At 41.2% G+C, this 19,546-nt stretch overlaps 1 protein-coding gene across 1 annotated transcript in view; it reads left to right on the top strand.

Moving 5' to 3' along the window:
- snai1b (snail family zinc finger 1b) overlaps window positions 1-19,546 on the top strand; it is a 478,512-nt gene that overhangs the window by 35,743 nt on the left and 423,223 nt on the right. The gene's annotated exons all lie outside the window — the stretch shown is intronic.

Below are 19,546 nucleotides of genomic sequence, written 5' to 3'. Positions count from 1 at the left end.
GGGAAAAGCTGTACTCTTGCTCATGTGATATTGCTTAACTATATAAAATAAGACAAAATATAAGACAAATATAAATAAGCCCTCAGATCTTGAATTTTAGTGGCATATAACTGTTCTCATATGCTACGTCATGCAGTCAGTTGTCCTGCATCATGCTCGTCAGCAACTGCATGCGGTGTCTGATGGTGTACAGGTTGGGGCAGGGGCTGTGGTGTGTTAATTTTGTCCATAACTAATCACACACACAATTAACACTTTAAATTGACTGCTTTCATTTTTGAATAATTGATGCTATGAATAAAAGTGTAAGATTAACAAGATATGTAAGGTCTGGACCACAGATTGCTTAAAAAAAAAAAAAAAATGAAGCCAAAATGTCCCAGGTATAGCCGCTGTCATCTTGCATCGATGACGTCATTTGGAGCATGAATTTGCACAGCAGGGATTATTGTCCCGCCCTCGTGCCAATGACACATCAACATCTTTAGAGAAGAGATGTCAATGTGTGGGGAGATTACAAGGGCACATGAATAAAAGAAAGAATGATGTGCGTCTTATAAACACTTCAATAAATACTGCAGTATTACATCAAAATATAAATAAAAATAAAACAAAATAAACAAAAAAATAACAGACAATCTTTAATCAGTGGTGACTTTAAAGGTTATTTCTGATGACTGACATCACAGAAGACATCTATCAGAAGATCCAGCAGTTTCAGCAGATATTGACATGCTCATGAGTCTTGACAGATGTCACTGCCTGCATCTTAAAGCAGTTGGTTGTTGCCCAGCGTTTTTTGCATGCATCATTTCTGATTCTGAGGAATAGTTCTGTTGTTCAAAGGTTTTCTTGCCCATTATTTTACTGATGCAAACTATATTGCTTACTTTGGACCTGTCTGGAACTTTCATAATTGATTATTCTGCTGTTTTACATTCACTTAACCAAAAACGAGCCATGTAGCCTGCTGGTATCTGACTTGCATTAGATCCATGTAATGAACAACTCCTGTTAAGATTCACATTCTGGAAATTATTAATTCGGTCACACTCAGCACTGCTACTGAAATTTATGAAAGACAATAAAGAAAACTAACTGGCATATTAACGTTTTGTTTTTGCAGGACCATTTTATCCCTTTTATGAAGTAGGAGAGAAGCTGGGATTGGGAGGTTTCTGTAATGTTTTTAAAGGGGACTGGCTTATCTGATGGCTTGCAGGTAGAATCATGTTATTCAATATATTCAATTTTATCTCTAGCTTAATTTTCTCTGCATTTCCTTTCCTAACATGCCTTACAGTTTGATCAATGTATTTATATATATATATTTTTTTTTGGAAGCTTGCCATCAAATTAATTTGCAAGAGGACATGTCTCCCATAATGGCATTAAATCAGATAACATTAGTCAGTACAGATATGCTGGAGCTCAAACCGATAGACTTTAGCTGTGGCAGACTTATAAATTCTGGACATGAAGGCCGTCAAAAAGGAGGTGAGTTGGATTTTTTATTTATTTTTTAGCATAGAAACAAGTCCTAATATGATGATGGCAGAGTGAGTAATCAGTGATCATATATGTATATATGCCTAAAAATGACAACTCTGTTCATGTCAGGTCAACACGGCTGCTGCAACATTCTTGTCTTCGGGTTAATGATGGTAAACGGACATCAGGGTTTTTACCATTAACTTTGACCCTCTGATATTTGTTGTAAAAGAGAACAGCACTACTAATAACACACTGACACCAACATTGGTCAATACACACACAAATCCTCAGCACAACCAAAACCAATACATAAAATTAGATGACAAAGTGTAAATCAGCAAACTATTTTCATACATGACACTAACCAGTTCTTTTGTCAGAACTTGTACAGAATGCTGTGATGTGATAAACCAGTACCTGATACGTGATCCAGCGAAAAGAAAACATCACTATATTAAGATGAGAGAGAGGAACCATGAGCTATTCAAAAACAAAAAAAAAAGGTTTGAAAAGAGAAAAGTAAACAAACAAAACAGTAAACAGTTAAAAAAGCAAATGTACTTAAAGGATTAGTTCACTTTCAGAACAAACATTTAAAAATACAGATAATGTACTCAACCCTTTGTCATCCAAGATGTTCATGTTTTTCTTTCTTCAGTTGTAAAGTAATTATGTTTTTTGAAGAACACATTTCAGCATTTCCTTTCATGTAATGGACTTCTATGGTGCCCCCAAATTTAAACTTTCAAAATGTAGTTTAAATGCAGCTTCAAAGGACTCTAAACGAGAGCTAAAAGAAAGGTCTTATCTAGCGAAACAATCGATTATGTTTTTAACCTCAAATGCTGGTCTTGTCTGGCTCTGTGTGAACTCTGAACAGTTAGGGTACGTCTAAAAACTCCCATCTCATTTTCTCCTCCAACTTTTAAAATCGTCCTACATTGCTGCAGAAGTACCAACCCAGTGTTTACAAAGTGAACATGCAAAGATGATCAAACACTCTTTACCAAAAAAAAAAAAAAAAAAAAGATAAAACAGCGATGTAGGATGATTTTGAAGTTGGAGGAGAAAATGAGATGGGAATTTTTAGACGTACCCTAACTGTTAGCTAGTTAAGACCCTTCTTCCTCGGCCTGGATTGTTTAGAGCCTTTGAAGCTGCATTTAAACTACATTTTGGAAGTTCAAAATCAGGGCACCATTTCAGTCCATTATATCGAGAAAAATCCTGAAATGTTTTCCTCAAAAAACATAATTTCTTTACGACTGAAGAAAGAAAGACATGAGCATTTTGGATGAAAAGGGGATGAGTATATTATCTGCAATTTTTTTGTTCTGGAAGTGAACTAATCCTTTAAAATAGACTTATTTCAAAATGTCTTAAATATATTCTTTACGAATACATATAACGGTTTTATGTCCCACTTTGCAAACTCCATGCTCTCTCCAATTCAGTGATACCAGCAAAAATTGGCATAGTCCTTCAACATGTTGCGCAAAATAAATAAATAAACAAACAAACAAATAAATAAAACACTAGAACACTAGCCCTCTGATGGATCGTGGTTACTACGGTGGACAGCTATTTGGAGGGTATGGATTTTGAACCATTTAAGAAGTAGCATCATATCCCAAACACCAACTGTTGAACCCCCAAAGTGCTGTCTGCAATTCCATTTAATTGTTATCTTTGTATCTTTTTTTTGTTTTGAGATATTACATAATGTATTCAAAATGGCGGCAGGAAAAGGGGATGCACCATGTGCCTCAGGAATAAGTGTTAAAGTCTTTTATTCTCTGAAAACCAGACAGGTACAAAAAAATGTTCAGCTAAATAGGATATCAGAAATACTTTCATCCACATTTTAGGATTATTTTTCTTCTCCATTTTCTGTGACAGAAAAATATCTGTCCGCTACAGTGGACATCATGCACCAACGGGTATAATTCTTGAACAGAAATATTAAATAGCCTTTAGATTTGATCATTTAATTCAATGCTTACAGTCTATATTCACTAATTAGGTCTTATAAAAGTGTAAGCATGAATACGTTTACTGTATGAGTGAAGATATATGTGTTCATAATTGTGTTCGAGTGTGTGGTGGGAAGGTGTTTGTGCTCGTGTTTGTTTGTATTTGTTTGTATTTGTGTATGAATAGCCCACCACACCCCCACACAACTCCACAGACCTCTTCCCCATAGACACACACTCTTAACTTTTCTTTGTTACACTTCACTTTACTGTGTTATCATTACATAGCTTGCTGTTATTATGTGTATTCATACAATTTACTGTTAGTAAATGATTTAAAAACATGTTTTTTCAGACCAGTCAATGACTTCCATTGACTCACTATGTATACCGTTGATGCATGGTGTCAACTACAATGGACAGATATGTTACTCCCTCAAAAAAATAGATATTGAAAAACGTAAGTAAAACCAAACATGTGAAATATTACTTTGTGATATAATAAGGGCTAGATAACATGAAATAAATAAAAAAAGCTGAATCTTAGAGGTGGACGTAGTCAGTTCAGTTTATTAGCAGACCACAAATGGCAAGAAAGACAGTGGCAAGAAAAAACTCTTGTCTGATATTTAAAATAATGAGGTAGAAAACCAAGACAACAAAACAAATAGATCATTATATTAAACTGTCTGCAGAAACATTACAATTTCTTAATTTTTCTGTATAGTTTGAAGTTAAGGTTAATAATTGTTACTTATAATAGGAATCTATGTGATGTTCAATACTTTTATGACTGCGGGCTGTATAAATATATGTAATAACTGTATATGTGACTGTGAATATTCAGATGATCAGTCAAACTTAAACCGGGAGATCAGAATTGGCAGGGTAAGTCAAGCACACAGCTCAAGTTTGTTTCCATTGATGTTTTGGCCTATGTTATATTTCTGACACAATCACTTTACATGACTCCCTGTATCTTACAGGTCACTGTCCAGAGTTTGTGCATGTACAGTGTTTAATAGAATTTCCTTCCACATTCACCGTGTTAGTTTCAGGCTCAACCACAGTCTTTACTGTGAACTTATAAAATCGCTTTGTAGCAAATTAGTCATAAGGCTACAGACTGCTGAGAGGATTTGTGCTCACTTGTCCACCATCCAGGACCTATTCCTTAGAGTGTCATGAACCTCCCACCCCCCGTTTCTGCAGTGGTAATTCACACCTCATATTTGAAAAAGACTTAAGAAATGGGTGTGTAAAGCTGTGGAAAAGTGTGAGTGAAGAGGGGAGAAAACAACCAATAAAACAGACCTACTACACCCTCATTATACAGACAAATGAATATTATAAAATGAGCAGAGAAAGTAAAAACAAACACCAGAGATAGGGGCCACCATTTTAAAAACATAATAATAATGAACTCTCAAGAAATCTTATCATTAGAAACTAACAACTATCATGGACAAATTCAATGTTTTGATACATTATTATGTAAAAATAAATAAGCTGATATATTGGTCTTCATGAAAAATGAAAAAGAACATTTAAAAGTTCTAATATATTGATGTTTACCAGCACTACAGTCCTAGAATAAATGACACACAGAAAATGTGACACTTGTAAGAGCCATTATGTTGTACTGAATGTTTGTTGTAATTCTATTTTTTGACACTGGGTGGAGTGTTGTGTAATTAGTGTATTGCTAGCATAGACGCCACAGGATAATCAGCTGTTACATGTAACGGAATTACGTAATTTAGTTACAAAATAAATGTAATTGTAATTAGTTACAGTTACTGAGAAAAAATGTTACTTTTGAAAATGTTAATGATTACAAAGGGGGGGTTCATCTGAATTTTTTCACACACCCACATATAGATTTAATTGACATCTTTCATAAATTGCATTGACTGCTCTAAAATGAGACACCAAGGACTTTAGGACACAGAATAGGACACATGCTTATTCGACAACTGTTTTATTACCTTTTTGGGTTTATGCATATACTTTATTTTATTAAGATTAAATGTTTTTTTTCCAAGGCATTGTTAGATGCCAGTGTTTCCTGTCGTAACTATACAAACATTTGATTTCAAAATCAGTATCATAGTTATTAAGCTATTTCTTGTTATATATCCTTGATAGTTTTTCGTGGTGGAAGCTTTGTGTTTAGTTAGCTAATAAATAATTAAAACTCAATTAAATATTATGTGTACAGTTTCTTAATTCTGTCAACTTGCTGCTTGCTAGCAACTGATTTCTTCATGGAAGCTTTGCATTCAGATATTCAGATCAACAGATAACTCAGATCAGTGTTTCGTGTCTAATTATTTACTTTTGTGACAAGCAGTTGTGTAATAAGTGGGATAATGTACATCCAGCCAGTTGTTATCGTAAAATAAAGATGTATATTATCCCTTACTTATTATATTCTTAATTCAAGTGATAAAGTGATAAAGTCTGACAGTAATCAGTGATGAGTGCTACTGTAAGGTTAACTCTGCCTGGTTTAAATGTTTCAAAATGTTTAACAGTTGAAAATATCAGAAATTTAGAAAAGTAATCAAAAAGTAATCAAATGCAATAAGTTAAATTACTTTAATAAAGTAGCTGAAAAGTAACACTACTTATTACAATTTAAACAGAGTAACTTGTAATCTGTAACCTATTACATTTCCAAAGTAACCTTCCCAACACTGGTTATGAATGTAACTATTCTGCCCTCACTTTGGTGTGTCTCTTCCCAAAGTTAGACAGATAGATAGATAAACTCTTTCCAACACAAAGACTTGTGGAAGAATGGTGCTTTATTCCACACCCAGATTGAGTATGTTGAAACAGTGAAACTATAGAAAGGTGAAGTATAATGAAGCTAGCTATCTCTAAGAGTTATCTCCATTTATGGTATATAGTTCTTTCAGAACTTTATAAACAATAAATTCAGCAAATGAAATACAAATGAACCATAAAACTTGCAAACAATGCTTTCTACAGCTGATCACAAGATGGATGGCTGCTACAAGTTTGTCTCATTTAGCTGACTGACATATTGTCTTTGTATGTTGTGTTGCATAAAATAAAATCATTTGCAGCACAGTAAAGACTTGGAAGGATATGGATTTTCTTTGTTTCCTATTGTGGATTTTTGTATTAATTTTGTATTGAATTTTAATTGAAAATGTCTACTTGTCATTTATAGTTGGGGGCCAGGTGTTAGAGCCATTAAGTTTTGTTGAATGTTTGTTGCAGTTTAAATTTTTGACACTGGGTGAAGTGTGGTCTGCTTAGTGTATATAGCTAGTCAGAGAGTAAGAGAAGTCAGACGTGTGAGTGGTTGGTGCACAGTAGTTTTTGACTGTGCCAGGATATCAGCGTTGGAGCAAACATGTATGGATTACTTTGTGTTTGTGACTCAGAACTGTAAGATGACGTCTTCAAGCTTTGGGATAAGTAAAACGGATAAAAGAAATACTGGAATAGAAACATTTCCTCTTTTGATTGCATGTCAGAAAAAACACTACACTTCCTCAGTGACAAAATTATTATTCATGTCACTACAACTGTGCAATTCAACCTAACTAGAACTTTCAAACACAGTGGAACTTCCTCTTGTGAGCTTGTGTTTTGGTCTCCCACATTCGGTTACATATAAATTCTTTGGAAAGAAAAGCCTAAAAGTGTGTGCAAGTCACTTTTAGTTCTGGTAATGTGGTCTATATAGTGTCCCATTTTGTGAGTTTCATTTCACATTTTGTAAAGTTGGTGAGTGTAGTACCAGCGTGATGTTCCAGGGTTTTGGGGTGTAACCCTGAATGACTTCGCAATATTACTAATGCTACAGAGTGACAGAGGAAGTGAATTCCTGATTTTAAGTGCCACTACAATTTCTTACTAACTAGCAGGTAGACCAATGAAAATTTTGGTGAGGGGGTTTATGTAAGCTTCAAATGTAGAGTTTTTTTTTTTTCCAATGGGAGTATAATCATAATTGCAGGTCATGAAGAATTTTATTGGTCAGTGGTAAGTCTTGAGGTTGTGAGTGATAATATTTTGCAATAATGAGATTTTTCTTTCTTTTTTAGTTTTAAGATATTAGAATTAGGATTATGCCATCTTTTTTATTTCATTTATGCTCTCAGAAAATCAGTTTGAGTGGATAGGGCTGGTTTACAGGCAATGTTAATTTGAATGCATTTCATCTGCATAACAGTGATAGTTGAAATAGTGTCAACATATAATCTGACCAGTATATAGATAATAAATAATGATGGCCCTGCAATGAGAATTAGGGCGGTATCATACACCCACAGCAATGCAGCGCCAGGTGCGACGCAAGTGTTTATTGTTAGTTTCAGCCCTACGCAGTTATCATTTTCACATCCTACGCCACATTGTTAAAAATTGGGTGTGTTGGTCTGACAACAAGGTGTGTTCAGGCGCATTGTGGGCGCGTAGTATTTTGAGGCAACTGAAATAGACTGCGCCATTGACCAGATGAAACCTGGTCTAAAGTCAAAGGCATGATATATATATTTTTTTGTTATTTAAAGAGCGTGTTATTAATATGCGTCTATAGGCAGGTGCACAATGCACGTAGGGTAGACCGGGTACAGTTGGTACACTTTTTGCTTTTTCCGTTACCAGACCAAAACTAGAGACTGAAAAGAAGTGATTTTTCATATGACATTGCCTTTACTTGTCTACTAAAATATTAATAATTATTAACATCCATAAGTAGGTCATATTTGCCACAATTAGCTCATACACACAAGAAGCTTTTTTGTTCCAACTATACCCAACAGTACTTGAGTACAGTTGAGACACCCATCTGTACTGCTGTAAAGCTGCCTAACCAATTCACTGCAAATGTAAAATACCTTTAAAAATGTGAATTCAACAGTTTTTATTTCCATTTAGTATTTTATTTGATTATTTGTTTAGTTAAAAGTAGTTTATTTGTAAAGCATTGTACATTAATGGCAAACAGCGATACAATATTTAATTTTAGTTCATCATTTTAATAGTAACAGTTGAAAAGTTGAGTACCGTTTACTGTACTCAACAGTAAAAAACATTGAACAATTGCAAACAGCAATAATAAAACAGATCAAATGCAAACAATAACCTAGTAAATGTAATAACAATAAACATAATAAATAAATGATACACCGTTTCTCAGCTTTACCCTGCTGACCACCTCAAATGCTCCATGAATGCTCCACCTTGGTGCCAACCCTGCTCTCTGGAGAAGCGTTCAGTCTTTGTTCTTGCAAATTCTGCTGTGTGAATAGCAAATCCACAGAACTGGCTCTTAAAGGGAATGGGAGATGAGACTTTAATGCATGTTACGCCCAAAACATTGTTGTGGCTAGAAGGGATACAGCTCTGACCGGAAGCTAACAATGAAATTAATTTTTCTACCTATTAGATTGTGTTGTATTAAAGTCTACACCTACCCCAACCTTAAACTTAGCCCTTAATATAATACAAAAACAATATTATTGTTGTACAGTGTGACAAAAATAACATTAGATTGTTGTGCGCATGCCCAGTAGCCAGAGCTGTCTCACTTCTAGCCTTTACCCCAAAACACCCATGACTCATTAAGAAAATGGGGACAACCCTTTTAGACAATGTGCGGGGCGTGCCGACCGTTTTTCCTATCCTTAAAATAACAAAACTGGATTCGGACACGCCCTAAGTGCGCTTTAGACCATGCGCTCGTTAGAGACAGCTAGAATCACCAGAGAGTAGAAAGGACATTAACTACCTTTGCAAGCACAAATTCAGTGCTGTGGAGTGGATGGAAAACCAAATTGAAGGGGGTCAAAGAAATAGTTTTCAGCAGGAAAAGACTGCAGCTGGGAGGCGACAGTACTTTCCAATAAATTGGAAATAAACGGTAGGTTTGAGATAGGATGATAATTGGAAAAAACTAAGTACAAGTTAAGTTACTGTAGCAGTTTTCAGAGGTAACGTAAATGATGCAGAAGCAAGTGATCTTTTGAAGTGAAAGATAAGTCATTAAAAAAAGAACAACAAAATTCATCAAATGCCTAAACATCATGAGATGGAGGTTTTGTTGAGGTTGTTTTTGTGCGTGTGCGTGTAAATGAATGCTTTGGGCCTATTGCTTGATTTATAAATGATACCAGACACATGTGCAAAGTTTAGAACAGATATATTTTCTGAGGTGATTCAAAAAAGCTAGACAGTAGACAATGAGGTAGGTTTACATAGCATAGCACAGGCCAGAGCCAGCAGTTCCACGGGCAGAATAGCCATTAGGGATTTTCCGGGGGGCTGCTAGTGTGACGCGGCGGTCGAAGAATCGTGAGACAGTGGATCCATATGCAACAGCTTTATTGAATCGGACAGTGTAAACAGGCTGTGGTCAACAACGGCAGAAGACAAATCCGAGAGAGTGGTCAAAGTCCATGCAAGGGGTTGGGGCAGGCGGCGATCAAAGACAGTAATCCGTGGGGTAAGCAAGGGTCGTAAAAGGGCAGGCAGCAAGGGTTCACACTCGATAATAACAGTCCGGTTGGCAACAGAGAAACAGTCCGATAATAATACGCTCAGGATTGGGGACATAGCCGGCAAAACTTCGCGAAGCGCGAGCCGGCGAGGCACGCTAAAATGGCCGACAGGGGGGAAGTGACCCAGGCGACCCGGAACCGGAAGTGAGAGTCCCCAGGCACGGGATTGTGGGAAATGGAGTCAGTATTCGGGCGAGGGTTCCCGCTGGCGTGAGACAGGGGGAGCCACAGAGACCGCATTTGTGACAGAGCCCTCCCCCTGCGAGTGCCTCCTGGCGCGAGGAGGCAACCGACGCCGGGGTCTTCCCCTACCGCGGGGTCCTGGCCGATCTGGGTGAGCTGTGTGGAAATCTGTGGTGAGCGAAGGGTCCAGAATATCCTCGGCGGACACCCAAGACCTCTCCTCGGGACCATAACCCTCCCAGTCGACCAGGTACTGTAGACGACCGCTCCGGCGTCGGGAGTCCAGGATGGTGTTGACTCGGTACGCCTCCTTGCCATCGATGATCAGGGGGCCGGGCCCTTGTGGAGCGGTCTCGTCTAGGTCCTCCGTCCTGCTCGGGCGACCAGCGGGCTTTAACAGAGACACATGGAAAGTGGGTGAGATACGATATTCACGGGGTAAAGCAAGTCTAAAGGAAACAGGTGTAATCTGACGGACTATTTGAAATGGACCAACGTACCTGGGGCTCAACTTTCTGCAGGGCAGACGAAGACGTAAGTCCCGGGTCGAGAGCCAGACCCACTGGCCGGGCTCGTAGGGAGGGTTGGGTCGGCGCCGGCGATCTGCCTGGTTCTGGTTGCGCCGGACGGCTCTTTGGAGGTGGACGTGGGCCTGGTTCCAAGTGGCCTCACTCTGCTGAAACCATGAGTCTAGAGCTGGCAGATCAGAGGGCTCCCCAGACCAGGGAACAGGGGTGGTTGGAAGCCCAGTGTGCACTGGAAGGGTGTCATGTTGGTGGAGGGTTTCCGGATTGAATTCTGGGCGTATTCGGCCCAGAGAAGGTAGCGACTCCAATCCCCCTGACGGTCCTGGCAGTATGAGCGGAGGAAACGGGTTAGTTCCTGGTTAAGCCTCTCTACCTGCCCATTGACCTCTGGATGATAGCCCGACGTGTGGCTAACGTTGACTCCCAGAAGCCGGAAGAAGCTGGACCAGAGGCGAGAGGTAAACTGGGGCCCCCGGTCAGAGACAATGTCCTCAGGCAGACCATAAAATCTGAACACGGCATTACACAGGGCCTCGGCCGTCTCCATGGCTGAAGGTAGCTTGGGGAATGGAATAAAGCGGCAGCCCTTGGAGAACCGATCCACTACGGAGAGGATCGTGGTATGCCCCTGGGACGATGGAAGATCTGTAACGAAATCCACCGCTAAGTGCGACCAGGGACGCTTGGGGACAGGCAAGGGCTGTAGCAGGCCTGCAGGGAGTTGACGCTGAGCCTTGGAGGTGTTACAGGTTACACACTGCTTAATGAACGTGATGGTATCGGAACGTAGGGTGGCCCACCAGAATCGGTTTCGGAGGAGGTGAAGGGTGGCCTCAATACCTGGGTGGCCGGAGCTGGGGACCGAGTGCACTTCGGAGAGGACTCTCTGACGGAGGGCGGCAGGGACGTAGGTGCGGTCCCCGGGACAGTCTGCTGGAGGAGGGTCCTGGGTTTGGGCCTCCGTGATTTCCGTCATGAGATCCCAGGCGATGGGAGCGACAATTACTGAAGAAGGAAGGATGGTCTCGGGTGGTTGGGTGGCATCTTCAGACTCGTGCACCCGAGACAGGGCGTCGGCCTTGGTGTTCTGGGAACCCGGACGGTAGTTAATTACGAAGTCGAACCTGGTGAAGAACAACGACCACCTGGCCTGACGGTGGTTGAGGACCTTAGCGGCACGGAGATATTCCAGATTCTTGTGATCCGTCAGAATGGTGAAAGGATGCCGGGCCCCCTCCAGCCAATGCCGCCACTCCTCCAGGGCGAGCTTAATTGCCAATAGCTCCCGATTACCCACATCATAATTTCGTTCGGCCGGACAGAGCTTATGGGAGTAGAAGGCGCAGGGGAAGGTCTTGGGTGGTTGTCCCTGACGCTGCGACAGAACGGCCCCTACTCCGGTGCTGGAGGCGTCTACTTCGACGATGAAGGGCCGTTGCGGGTCGGGGTGTCGGAGGATGGGTGCAGAGGTGAACCGCTGACGTAGTTCGTGGAAGGCCTGCAGAGCATCGGATGACCAGCTCAAGCGAGTCTCTCCCTTTTTGACCATGGACGTTAGCGGGGCGGCTACAGTGCTGAAGTGTCGTATGAATCTTCGATAAAAGTTAGAGAAACCTAGGAACCTCTGGAGCTCCTTCAGGGTTTTGGGACGAGGCCAGTTACGTACAGCGTTAACCTTGGTGTCATCCATGGCCACGCCCTCAGGGCTGATGATATACCCCAGGAAAGAGACGCACTCCTGATGAAACTGGCATTTCTCCTCCTTGGCGTAGAGTTTATGCTGGATGAGTCGCTGGAGAACCGCCCTGACGTGTTGAACGTGGTCCGCGTATGTGTTGGAGAAGACGAGGATGTCATCGATATAAACTATCACCCACCGATTCAGCATGTCGCGGAAGACCTCGTTCACGAAGGCCTGGAAGTATGACGGACTGTTGGCCAGGCCGAAGGGCATCACCCTGTATTCATAGTGCCCAGATGTCGTGGAGAAAGCAGTCTTCCATTCGTCCCCTTCGCGAATGCGTATCAGGTTGTAGGCGGACCGTAGGTCCAGCTTGGTGTAGTAGCGTGCTGATCGTAACTGTTCCAAGGCCGGGGGAACGAGCGGTAAGGGATACCGATACTTGACTGTCACCTCGTTAAGTGCACGGTAGTCTATGCAGGGTCGCAAGCCTCCATCCTTCTTCTTAACGAAAAAGAAGCCTGCTGAAGCCGGAGAGGTGGAATGTCGGATGAATCCCTTTGCGAGTTCCTCCTGGATGTAACGCTCCATAGCTTCTGACTCTGGCTGTGAGAGCGGGAAGATGCGGCCACGAGGCGGAACTGCACCTGGCGTGAGTTCTATGGCACAATCCCCTGGCCTATGGGGTGGCAGTTCGGTGGCCCTGACAGTGCTAAAGGCCTCGAGCAGGTCATGATACTCGGCCGGGATGGTCTGGCTGGAAGGGGTTGTTATAGCGTTGGTCGGAGTCTTGGGAGCTGACTGCAGGCAGGATCGTTGGCAGTTTGACGACCAGTGAGTAATGACGCCTCTGGCCCAGGAGATGGTGGGTTCGTGGAGATTGAGCCATGGGAAACCCAGGATGAGAGGTGACTGAGGGGAGGTGATGGTGAAGAAACGTATTGCTTCCTGATGTCCAGGTTCCAGGCGGAGGGTGAGGTCAGTGGTAGTGTGTTCAGTGCGTCCAGATCCTAGTGGTCTCCCGTCGAGGGCGGCCACTGCCACAGGGGAGACACAAGGGAGAAGAGGCAGCTGATTAGCTTTCACAAAGTCCTTGTCAATAAAATTCCCGGCTGCACCAGAGTCAATTAAAGCAGTGGTTCTGATAGATCGTCCCTCAAAGCAAAGCAGCGCTGAAATCTCACACTTATTCAGGCAAGGTATGCGTGAACTCACCGAGGTAGAAGGACGCGGTGGTCGTGTTGGGCAGGTAGCCCGGATGTGTCCAGCCTCCCCGCAGTATAGGCAAAGGTGATTGCGGATCCGCCGCTCCCTCTCCTCCACAGAGAGTCTGGTGGTTCCTAGTTGCATGGGCTCGGGGCCTGAGGTGGCTGGTTGAGGAGATGGCTGTGGGACGGTGAAGGGACGAGTGGGTCTGCGTGTGCGCATCACATTATCAATACGAATGGACAGATCGATATATTGGTTGAGGGACAGCCCCTCGTCCCGGCACGCCAGTTCCACCTGCAGGTCAGCATTAAGTCCCTTACGGTAGTGGAGCTTTAAGGGACCGTCGTTCCATCCGCTTTGTGCCGCCAGGGTGCGGAAATCCAGAGCGTAATCCGCGGCCGAACGGCGGCCCTGACGCAGCGAAACGATCAATTCCCCCGCCTCGCTGCTCTCGGGGGTAGGTTGGAATACCTCCTTAAAGCTCCGGAGGAACGTGGCAAACGTGGGGTAGGTAGACTGACCCAGATCCCAGACCGCAGTGGCCCACTCTAAAGCCTTCCCCGTAAGGAGAGAGCAGACGAACGCTATCTTACTCTCATCGGAGGCGTACAGGTTAGGCTGCTGGTTTACAAAGAGCGTGCACTGTAACAGAAAGCCCTTACATTTGGCGGCGGTCCCGTCGAATTTCTCCGGGAAGGCGAGCTTGGGGCTGGCGGTGACTGGCTGGGCCGCGGCGGGCTGTGCCGGTGGAGGGGATGCGGCAGGTGGTGGAGAAGTCCGCATGCCCTGGATGGCCTGAACCAGCTGATCGGTCAGAGCAGTCAGACGATCGAGTTGCTGCTGGTGATGAGTCAGCATCGTTGCCTGTGCTGACATCTCCGACGCGATCCGGGTGACTGTCGCTGGATCCGTTTGCGGCGAAGTTTTCTGTGACGCGGCGGTCGAAGAATCGTGAGACAGTGGATCCATATGCAACAGCTTTATTGAATCGGACAGTGTAAACAGGCTGTGGTCAACAACGGCAGACTGGCGTGGTGAAGACAAATCCGAGAGAGTGGTCAAAGTCCATGCAAGGGGTCGGGGCAGGCGCCGATCAAAGACAGTAATCCGTGGGGTAAGCAAGGGTCGTAAAAGGGCAGGCAGCAAGGGTTCACACACGATAATAACAGTCCGGTTGGCAACAGAGAAACAGTCCGATAATAATACGCTCAGGATTGGGGACATAGCCGGCAAAACTTCGCGAAGCGCGAGCCGGCGAGGCACGCTAAAATGGCCGACAGGGGGGAAGTGACCCAGGCGACCCGGAACCGGAAGTGAGAGTCCCCAGGCACGGGATTGTGGGAAATGGAGTCAGTATTCGGGCGAGGGTTCCCGCTGGTGTGAGACAGGGGGAGCCACAGAGACCGCATTTGTGACAGCTAGACAATCTGGGCCGGCCCACTGATATGTAAATATATAAGGAAGTAATTGGTAACAGTATTGGTAGCCCTGTAATATCATATTAATTGAAAGGGGACACACAAAGCTTTGAAAAGTTGCCTTTGTAAAGTTAAAAAATGCTGCTGGATATTGATTTAAATATCATCCCATAATGCCACTTTTTAAAAAAAATGCTTGTTTCAACCTAATTTTGGGTCAAATACGGACTAACCCAAATATTGGGTTAAACATGTAAGTTAAAAATTTAACCCAACAGTTGGGCTAGTCCATATTTGACACAATGTTTGGTTGAAACAACCCAGCATAAAAGTTTTATAGGTTTGTGATTATTTTTCAGTTTTTATTCTGGCGTCACTGTATCCAGCAAAGTGTTCTCCACCCTAATGCTAAACGGCTGACAGAAATATCCAGGGTTGCAAACTACTGGTCACCTTTGGTGAGCTTGTCCAATGGTGGACAAAAACTATAACCAGTAGAAAGGCACAATAAAGACAGTCCACATAATTTCTGTGCAACATTTTGAGCAATTTTTCATATTGTTGTAAGTAGGTTCAGATGCAAAAAAAATAATGTAGATCTTGCCAGGCTTGCCAGGTGATAAGAAACATGTCAAGCTTCTTGTCAGTGATAATTTCACTGACATATGAAACTTAATCTAAGATCGACAGCTCAAAAGGTCAAAGCGATGTGAGTCAACAGGGTTGATTGAATGGTATAATGCAGGGCTCCACTGGCAAATTATGTCAGTGACCAATGAACATGAACCATAACAGTATTCTGACACAATTAATACACTGAAGAGATGAGGCACAGATGGCAGTTTACAGCTATGAGTTGAAAGGTTAAATATTGAATATTGAATACTTCATGATACCTAGAGAGTCTTGACTGGATGATCGTAAAAAATATTGCCTTCAATGGAGAGCAGGTTAATACAACACGTTCTCACTCCAAACTCGTCACATGGTCAGGACCCCTTGTCGTCACTTTTGGATGCTCAAGGTACCCCTTTAGCGTCATGTTTCTACATGCACTGTCCTCCATTGTTTTCAGTTGTTTGTCTTAATGTAGAGGTTTCAATGCATTTGTAAAAAATAGAAATAATGTTATACAATGTTACACTTTCTTTGGAGCACCTAACCCCACTCCTACCCTAAACCTACTCACGTCTGAACAAAATAAAACACATAACGTAAATATTAGTATCAAAAATATAAGTGTCAAAAAGTGACGCCTGAGGGTCTTGACCAAGTGTTGATATGCAACGAGTTGGGAGTGAGAATGTGTTGGCTAATACCACAATAATTCTTACAGTCACCTTTCCTGTGAATAGGTACAATAATAGCTTCTTCCAAGTAGCTGGTACTTTCTCAGCCAAGGATGGTCCTAAGCCTGTCTGCAAAAGGAGGCCAGAACTGGGAAACCTGGGAAACTGGGCATGAAACTAATGGAAATTTAGTTATCTTGTCCTACAAGTCAAGCTACCACATCTGGGGCAGCCGATGTGCCATTGTCAGGGATGCAGAGCACTAGTGAAAAGTGGGCTACTGGTCAAAGAAGTAAAATTATTTTGCCAAAAACAGAAATCCATATCGCTGCATGGATTATGTTCCACTTTCCAATCGCTTTGCAACATTTGCTGTACATAAAGGCGTTGACATTGATGAAAAACAGATCTCAGAGGCAATCAGCGATTGTGCTATGGCTTTATGCCCACCGATCCGCCATCCGAAAAACACAAGTACAACAGTTTTTTGAACTTTTGTACAATCTGTATAGCGATGGAGAGACTTTTTTTGAAGGTATATACAATACAGTGTCCTGCCACAAAGACCATCATGGTCTGACTAACGTCTAAGCAAAATGTTGCAACATCAACTTTAAACTGGCATTGAGGTGTACAGTCTGAGAACCAAAAATTGTTAACTGGTGTTTAGAGATTTCACAAACAACATCTGCTGTTAAAATATTAAACTTAAAAAAAAAAAAAAGGCATTGGCAAATGAACTGTGACGCAAGAACATTTCTTTTATTACATCCCCATGTACAGTTTCATATCCTGAATGAAAGATCCTCAAAAATAACTTCATATGATCATATGAGGAGAATCATGAGGAGGGTCATTTTTTGCTGACAACTATACAGGCTCTCTCTACAGTATTACAGTATTAACTACACTATAAGAGATTAAAGATCTGTAAGTGATGCAGGTGGATTTGGCAAAGCTCACTGATCTCACTGTGCTTTTATAATTCCCCATCTCATCAGTTGTTTATAAAGGTTTTGTGTGTGTGAGTGAGTGAGTGAGTGATATGCGGTGAAGTACGGTGTCCCATACTTGGAATCTGTGCTCTGCATTTTTCCTATCCAAGCGCACACACACACAGCAGTGAGTAGTGAACAAAAAAGCCATTTTTGTGGCAGCACGTGGGAAACAGTTGGGTATTTGGTGCCGTTATGTTATTGAGGGTGGAAGAGAGCACTATCCATTCACTCCCCCTACCTACAATTTCTGCCAGTACTGAGACTTAAACCTATGACCTTTGGGTTACAGGTTCAACTTCCAAACCATAAGGCCACGACTGCCAACTTATTAGCCTATTATTAGCCAACTTCTTATCCACCTAATTAGCTGACTTATTAGCCTATTAATAATTAAATCATTTTTTTGAGCAACATGAAATCTGAACATTTCTGAAACTACCATTTGTACTTGTATTTATGCCAGATGTTCTTTTTCAACCAAAAATTAAAATTGTTTAGACCTCATGTTGTTTCAAATACAGTACATATACTGGCATTTTTAATTTTTGTTATGTATTTTACAAAAAGTACTTTGGAAGAATCTTTGAACAGCTTTTTCATTCAAAATTGCCTATCAAAATTATCCAACAAGTTTGAATATGTGGAATGGAGAATGACATTTGAGAACTTCAGCAGAAGGAGATTTTGTTGTTATTGTTTATCAGTACTTTAAACATGAAAGTAAAAATGTACAGTGATATATTTATATACATTTTAACGTTACACCACATTTTTCTACAGTTGTCACAAGTTATGAGAGCAATAAGAGTAGAAATCAAAATGCAGTGGCATATTTTACTGAGCAAAAATGAAAGAAAAGAACAGGAGGGAGAAACGAAGAAAGAAACAATGCAAACCAACTTATACAATGACAGGAACAGTCACTGGAAAAGTCAACCATATGCGGTATACCATAAATCTATACCGAAGATCACGATATCTCTCTAATAATGGCTGAAATCATTGTAAGCTTTTGAGGTATATGTAAGGTTTTGGATAGTAATGACTCAAGTGTTACTACATCCTTCTAAAGGAATTACTAATTATTTGGATCCGTATTCTAAAGTGAAGATCATGGCAACCCACTAGTAACGACTCAGGTGTTAACAAAGCCATTGGAAGTATAACTATCCAGAACCTTACAAAAACCTTTAGTCATTACTAAGGAGTTATCATGATCTTCACTTTAGAATACGGATCCAAATAATTAGTAATTCCTTCTGAAGTAATAGCCAAGTCATTACTAGTGGGTTACCATGATCTTCACTTTAGAATGAATTATACATTTTGCATTATTTACTTTAATTATGAACATGTATATAGTAGTTCTTAGTAGTTCTCTGGGAGATATGAAAAAAATAGTAGTTACTGATTAGCTAATAGTTAACTACCATGTTCAGCTGTGCTATGACTGTGCTATGACTTACTGATTTGTTAATCAGAATTTCTTGTTAGTTAACAGTAGTTAATAGAATGTTAATAGTACATTAGTCATTTATTCCCGTGTAGTTATTCAATAATGACGGAACTGTATTATAAAGTGTTACCCAAAAAAGGAACAGAGGGGAATAATCGTTAAACAAATCAGTAACTAAGAACACAAGAACCCTGATACGGAGCACAAGTAGTGACAAGGAACTTACAGGAGTAGTTTATTTCCAGAACAAAAATGTGAATATAATGTACTCACCCCGTTGTCGTCCAAGATGTTCATGTTTTTCTTCCTTCAGTCGTAAAGAAATTATGTTTTTTGAGGAAAACATTTCAGGATTTCTCTTCATGTAATGGACTTCTATGGTGTCCCCAATTTTGAACTTCCAAAATGCAGTTTAAATGCAGCTTCAAAGGGCTCTAAAGAAGGGTCTTATCTAGCGAATCAATTGTTTATTTTCTAAAAAAAAAAAAAAATAACAATTTATATACTTTTTAACCTCAAATGCTTGTCTTGTCTAGCTCTGTGTGAACTTTTTTTTTTTTTTTTTTCTCGGTCATGACCATTAGGGTCATGACCAACTTCAAAATTGTCCTGCGTCACTGTTTTACCTTTTTTTGGTAAAGGGTGTTTGGTCTTTTTTTCATGTTCGCTTTGTAGGAGGAGAAAATGAGCTAGGAGTTTTTAGACGTACCCTTACTGTCATGACCGGGAAAAAAAAAAACAAATAAATAAAAAAAAACAGAGTTCACACAGAGCTA

The sequence above is a fragment of the Labeo rohita genome, chromosome 23 (genome assembly GCF_022985175.1).
Source record: "Labeo rohita strain BAU-BD-2019 chromosome 23, IGBB_LRoh.1.0, whole genome shotgun sequence".
NCBI lineage: Eukaryota > Metazoa > Chordata > Actinopteri > Cypriniformes > Cyprinidae > Labeo > Labeo rohita.
This window is presented reverse-complemented; position numbering and strand designations above follow the sequence as displayed.